Here is a 7313-nt window from a genome sequence, read left to right as displayed (position 1 = left end):
TCCTCAGCCGTATACAGCACACAGGTGAGGACGTCACCCCTTCCTCCTTAGCCGTATAATGAACACAGGTGAGGACATCGCCCCGTCCTCCTCAGCCGTATACAGCACACAGGTGAGGACGCCACCCCTTCCTCCTTAGCCGTATAATGAACACAGGTGAGGACATCGCCTCCTCCTCAGCCGTATACAGCACACAGGTGAGGACATCGCCCCTCCTCCTCAGCCGTATACAGCACACAGGTGAGGACATCGCCCCTCCTCCTCAGCCGTATACAGCACACAGGTGAGGACATCGGCTCCTCCTCAGCCGTATACTGCACACAGGTGAGGACATCGCCCCCTCCTCCTCAGCCGTATTCAGCACACAGGTGAGGACATCGCCTCTTCCTCAGCCGTATACAGCACACAGGTGAGGACAACGCCCCCTCCTCCTCAGCCGTATACAGCACACAGGTGAGGACATCGCCCCTCCTCCTCAGCCGTATACAGCACACAGGTGAGGACATCGCCCCCTCCTCCTCAGCCGTATACAGCACACAGTTGAGGACATCGCCCCCTCCTCCTCAGCCGTATACAGCACACAGGTGAGGACATCGCCCCTCCTCCTCAGCCGTATACAGCACACAGGTGAGGACATCGCCCCCTCCTCCTCAGCCGTATACAGCACACAGGTGAGGACATCGCCCCTCCTCCTCAGCCGTATACAGCACACAGGTGAGGACATCGCCCCTCCTCCTCAGCCGTATACAGCACACAGGTGAGGACGTCGCCCCCTCCTCCTCAGCCGTATACAGCACACAGGTGAGGACGTCGCCCCCTCCTCCTCAGCCGTATACTGCACACAGGTGAGGACGTCGCCCCCTCCTCCTCAGCCGTATACAGCACACAGGTGAGGACGTCGCCCCCTCCTCCTCAGCCGTATACAGCACACAGGTGAGGACGTCGCCCCTCCTCCTCAGCCGTATACAGCACACTGGTGAGGACGTCGCCCCCTCCTCTTCAGCCGTATACAGCACACTGGTGAGGACGTCGCCCCCTCCTCTTTAGCCGTATACAGCACACAGGTGAGGACGTCGCCCCTTCCTCTTCAGCCGTATACAGCACACAGGTGAGGACTTCGCCCCCTCCTCCTCAGCCGTATGCAGCACACAGGTGAGGACATCGCCCCCTCCTCCTCAGCCGTATACAGCGCACAGGTGAGGACATCGCCTCCTCCTCAGCCGTATACAGCACACAGGTGAGGACATCGCCCCTCCTCCTCAGCCGTATACAGCACACAGGTGATGACATCGCCCCTCCTCCTCAGCCGTATACAGCACACAGGTGAGGACATCGCCCCCTCCTCCTCAGCCGTATACAGCACACAGGTGAGGACGCCACCCCTTCCTCCTTAGCCGTATAATGAACACAGGTGAGGACTCCACCCCTTCCTCCTTAGCCGTATAACGCACACTGGTGACGACATCGCCCCCTCCTCCTCAGCTGTATACAGCACACAGGTGAGGACTCCACCCCTTCCTCCTTAGCCGTATAATGAACACAGGTGAGGACATCGCCCCCTCCTCCTCAGCCGTATGCAGCACACAGGTGAGGACATCGCCCCTGCTCCTCTGCCGTATACAGCACACAGGTGAGGACATCGCCCCTCCTCCTCAGCCGTATACAGCACACAGGTGAGGACATCGCCCCCTCCTCCTCAGCCGTATACAGCACACAGGTGAGGACGCCACCCCTTCCTCCTTAGCCGTATAATGAACACAGGTGAGGACATCGCCCCGTCCTCCTCAGCCGTATACAGCACACAGGTGAGGACACCACCCCTTCCTCCTTAGCCGTATAATGAACACAGGTGAGGACATCGCCTCCTCCTCAGCCGTATACAGCACACAGGTGAGGACATCGCCCCCTCCTCCTCAGCCGTATACAGCACACAGGTGAGGACGCCACCCCTTCCTCCTTAGCCGTATAATGAACACAGGTGAGGACATCGCCCCTCCTCCTCAGCCGTATACAGCACACAGGTGAGGACATCGCCCCCTCCTCCTCAGCCGTATACAGCACACAGGTGAGGACGCCACCCCTTCCTCCTTAGCCGTATAATGAACACAGGTGAGGACTCCATCCCTTCCTCCTTAGCCGTATAACGCACACTGGTGAAGACATCGCCCCCTCCTCCTCAGCTGTATACAGCACACAGTTGAGGACGCCACCCCTTCCTCCTTAGCTGTATAACGCACACAGGTGAGGACGCCACCCCTTCCTCCTTAGCCGTATAATGCACACAGGTGAGGATGGCTCCCCCTCCTCCTTAGTCGTATAATGCACACAGGTGAGGATGGCGCCCCCTCCTCCTAACAGATATAAAGCACACAGGTGAGTGTGACGAACGGCCCGCCGCCGTTCGTCCAAATACGGAGGCGACTAACGGGGGTCCCGCTGCCACCAAAACGCGACGGACAGCGGACCCTGTGTCACCACTATGTCACAGTCCCACCACTGACACGGGTGTATCAGCGGACGGAGGGACGAGACACAAGGCCGGCACACGGCTATCACAGGCACAGTTGGGGCTTATCTTAGTTATCCCACCACTGGCACCATGTGACAAAAATATCCAGCAAGCTACTCTCGCTCTACAATTTGCCGCAGGGGGAGTTTATTTTGGATGCCCCACCACTGCTATCAATCTTCCAAGTACTGCGGGGATTTATGTATATCCCACTTTCTCAGTTCCACTTTGGAACTCGCAGCTCTCCGGCGCCCACCTTACCCTCAGGGCAGTCAGGGAACTGCACCTAGGATAATTAGTCGCCGGAAGGGCTGCCTGTTGTGAACCGGCAATTAGGCTTCTGCAGTAAGGGAATTATCAATGCTGTGGCCGCAGCCCCTTATTCAGCAATATAAGACCCTTCTGTACTGCCAGCAAGCCGCAATAGCCGTACACAACGCGCTGCCACCAGTCACGGTTACTTAATTCACAGTGTTAAATTAAGAGGGTCCGTGGCAAACCCCTTGAATTAGTAGCGATTATCTATCAAAGGCGTATAGTTCGATTCTTAGAGCATAGAGACAGAACTAAATAATTTTATCATTTATTCCCCGAAAAAGTAGGGCAGTGGTTACAGATAAAGGTTGCTATAAAATTGAGACATTAATTATGTACAGTACAAATATAAAATAAAGGGATTAAAAACAGAGGTACACTCACGGTTGTTCATGATTCGTTAGGCAAAGCCATGCGGCGGAGAAAGAAGGCGGAGCCACACATCTCCACTCATCTGGAGTTCTTGTCAGCACAAGGATTGGAGCTCTTCTGAGCTGGTTTGCCCAGGGAATGCCTTATAGACTTTCCTATGTGACATCACGGAGAGGTGCATTCTGGGTTGATCCCACCTCTCTCATCCAAGTTATGTTTTGGCTACAAAACTTAGATTAGCTATAACTTTTTGGGAGAAGCTGGTATGGACTCATCAGTGGTATCATGTTTCCCAGCGTAATGAGCCCATCAAGAAAACATCAAACATCTATGCGATATGACCGTCCATTTGGGAACAAATCATATCTCATGTTCTGGACAGGGTAGAACTTCGAAAGATACGCGGTATCGAAGCTGGGACCGCTCAGGTTACAAAAATATGATTTTCATATCTCTACTTGGTACGGTTTTCGCAGGGCAGGCTCTTAAAGGTTTACTTCTAACTCCTGATTTCAAACAAAGAGTTTTTCCCGCACTTTTTTTCTCTTTCAGCTGAGAGAAGAGGAGCCAAATGGTGTGACAGGAAGTGTCCTGCTAATTAACATTCCTGCTTTGCCAGAGGAAGTGGCAGGGTTGATAAAACCTGGGGGGAAGGAATTCCTACTACTGACAGTTTACAATGTCCTAGGATGGAGGATTTCTAGCACAGTCCAACAGAAAACATATTTTTCAGACATTGCATATCACAGTGAGGACGGCGCCCCCTCCTCCTAACAGATATAAAGCACACTGGTGAGGATGGCGCCCCCTCCTCCTAACAGATATAAAGCACACAGGTGAGGATGGCGCCCCCTCCTCCTAACAGATATAAAGCACACAGGTGAGGATGGCGCCCCCTCCTCCTAACAGATATAAAGCACACAGGTGAGGATGGCGCCCCCTCCTCCTTAGCCGTAAAATGCACACGTGAGAACGGCGCCCCTGCCTCCTCTATTTTAGTCCATTTTGACATTCACACTTCCACAGTTTTGTACATGAACAGTCCATGTGGCGACTCAACAATAAACATTCCTCCTCCTGGTTCCTCAGTGGGCAGCTCATTAATACTTTAAGTAATTACTATTGATTAGGTCAAATTAATTATAGCTGATTTCCTCTAGGAATTTTTATCAATTAATTATGTTTGTACTTTTTCTTTCCCCTGATGTCTGTGATATATAGACTGTACTGAGAAGTGTGCAGATGTGCCATGTAACCTGATCCGTGCTGGATATAATGCTGATATCTAGCTATCCTATCATCATATCTCATCTCCCAGTACTTACCTGCACACAACCTCCGATCCTCATAAGATCTCCTTCTCTATTCTCCTCTTATCTCCCCTTCCCACAATCGCATAAAAGATTTCTCCCGCGCATCCCCCCTACTCTGGAATTCAATGCCACAACATATCAGACTCTCGCCTACCATGGAAACCTTCAAAAAGAACCTGAAGGCCTACCTCTTCCAACAAGCCTACAATGGACCCTTTAAGATAGAGGAAGTGTGCAGACATGCCCTAAGCACAGTGCCCAGGGACCTGTGTGCGGTGCACATACCCCGGGCAGCAGCAGCCCCAGAAAGGAGCAGGACGGGGCCATGGTGGTGAGTACGCTGGTGTCTGCACGGATAGAGGGACTGCAGGCAGAGACGCGTGCGATACCCGATGATGACATTCAGATCTACCTCTCCAGGCCAGACATCACCTCTCTGCTGTCCAGAATCCCAGAGTGTCTATCAGCCATATACTCCATCTCATCAGTTTCATCTACGTTGAGCTTTAGGAAGCCTGAACTCATCATCTCACCTAACTCCCTGACCTGATCTATCTATCAAAATAAATTACATCAATCTTCAAACCACACATCCAAGCTCTTGCCACCTCATGTCGTCTCCAACTCAAAAACATTTCCAGAATCCGACCTTTTCTCAACCCTCAAACTACTAAAATAATAGTGCATGCCCTCATCATCTCCCACCTGGACTACTGCAATATCCTTCTATGTGGTTTCCCTGCTAACACTCTCACAGCTCTCCAGTTCATCCTTAACTCTGCTGTACGACTAATTAACTTCTGTCCTTGCTATTCCTCCGCTTCTCCCATCTGCAAAGCCTTTCATTGGCTTCCAACTCCACAACGTATCCACTTCAAGCTATTAACACTGACCTATAAAGCCTTCCATAATCTGTCTCCCCCATAAATCTCTAAACTAATCTCCCAATATCTACCCACACGTAATCTCCGGTCATTCCAAGACCTTCTCTCCTCCACACACTCTTCCATTCTTCACTCAATCATCTGCAAGACTTTTCCCGAGAATCCCCCATCCTCTGGAATTCTGTGCGCCAACACGTCCAATTATGCCTTACACTTGGGTCTTGAAAACCCATCTCTTCAGAACTGCTTACAACCTTCAATGACGGCCGCCTCACCCCCACAAAAGCTGCTGAGACCCCAAACCTACTGTCTCCTTCTACATTATCAAACAGGATGCAAGCTCGCAAGGGCACGGCCCTCTCCCCTCTGTACCTGTTTGTCACTATTAGTTTGTTCATTGTCATTTATATTGGTGTCTTGTATGTAAGTCCTCCTCATGTACACCACCATGAAACCAACAGTGGTATAAAAATAAACAATAATAATCTATGGGCTGTGTATTCTTAGATCATGCAATCTCTCGCAGACTAGGCCACATTCTGTTGTCAATACAAAGTAAATCAACAGTGCATCAAAAGTTTTTAATCTTGGCCCGACTGCTGATACCTGCAGCCTCTATGAAGTGTCGATCAGATTGAGTGCCACTTGAGCGCTGTGTGAGCTTCCTGCTTCACTCCAATCAGCCGCACACGTGGAATAATCGCGCTTGCCCCAGCAGGTTGATTAGATGCATCGGATAAGACAGCTGGAAAGTATCCTGTGACAGGAAAGATTATTAGGGCGATGCCAGCAGTGGGTGACATGAAGCTCGTAGCCTGGAGCTGAGAATATGTGCCGGGTGGTGAACAAATCAAATGAGACCCGGGCAGGAGGCGGGCGCGGTGTTACTCCAATGTCATCTCGTTACAGACGCCAACAGACATTGAACCTGACATTTTTACGTATCGCTGGATCCCAGACCTGTCACAACTAAAAACTGGCTGACACCTCAGAGAAAGCACTGATAGCGGGACCTGACAGCTCCCAGTTACTCCAACGCTCGGGAGATGGAGGCGCATATCTGCAATCGCTTTGGAGGTGTGAATAGTTTTACATGGGGGTTTAGAGCAGGTTAAATCCAACTGGATCAACATCTATGTGTGAGAAATGGGAATATTCATCTGACAGCTGAGGGTTTGTCTCCATTGTATCTACAGTAGTTTAGATAATACTGCAAACAACACAAATTAATGTAATAACTTTATGCAAATTGCCTCTTCAGAGAGAAAGAGGGCTTTTACTCTACAGCGCCACCTATTGGTAGTAGCGATCCTACTGTAATAACTTAGGCCTCTTTCACACATCAGTTTTTTGCCTTCAGGCGCGATCCGGCTTTTTTTGGAAAAAACGGATCCGGCAAAATGCAATGCCGGATCCGATTTTTCCCCATTGACTTGCATTAGCGCCGGATCGCGCCGGATGGCATTGCGTTTCATCCGTTTTTTGCCGGATCCGGCAACTTGTCTCATTCCGGCGTCTTGAAAAAACGTCTACTGTAACGTTTTTTGTCTCCGGCGAAAAAGCCGGAAGCGCCGGATCCGGCGCTTCCAGCTTTTTGCTACAATGAAAGTCTATGGGCGCCGGAATGCGCCGGATCCAGAAAAAGACGGATCCAGCAACCGGATCCGGTTTTTTTAAGTCTGCGCATGCTCAGATCCAATTGGCCAGCCGCCAGGAACAGAGACGGATCCAGCAAAAAAACGGATCCGTTTCTACAGTTCTCCAAAATTTATGCCGGATCCGTTTTTTCTAAAAAAAAGCCGGATCCTGCCTGACGGCAAAAAACTGATGTGTGAAAGTAGCCTAAGGCTATGTGCACACGGTGCGGATTCTGCTGCGGATCCAGAGTGGTTTTGGCTCTGCGGGTCCGCAGCAGAAATA

Source organism: Dendrobates tinctorius, unplaced genomic scaffold (assembly GCF_039654945.1).
Source record: "Dendrobates tinctorius isolate UK_male_01 unplaced genomic scaffold, ASM3965494v1 ptg000058l, whole genome shotgun sequence".
Lineage (NCBI taxonomy): Eukaryota > Metazoa > Chordata > Amphibia > Anura > Dendrobatidae > Dendrobates > Dendrobates tinctorius.
The sequence above is the reverse complement of the archived record's forward strand: the minus strand, read 5'-3'. Positions refer to the sequence as shown.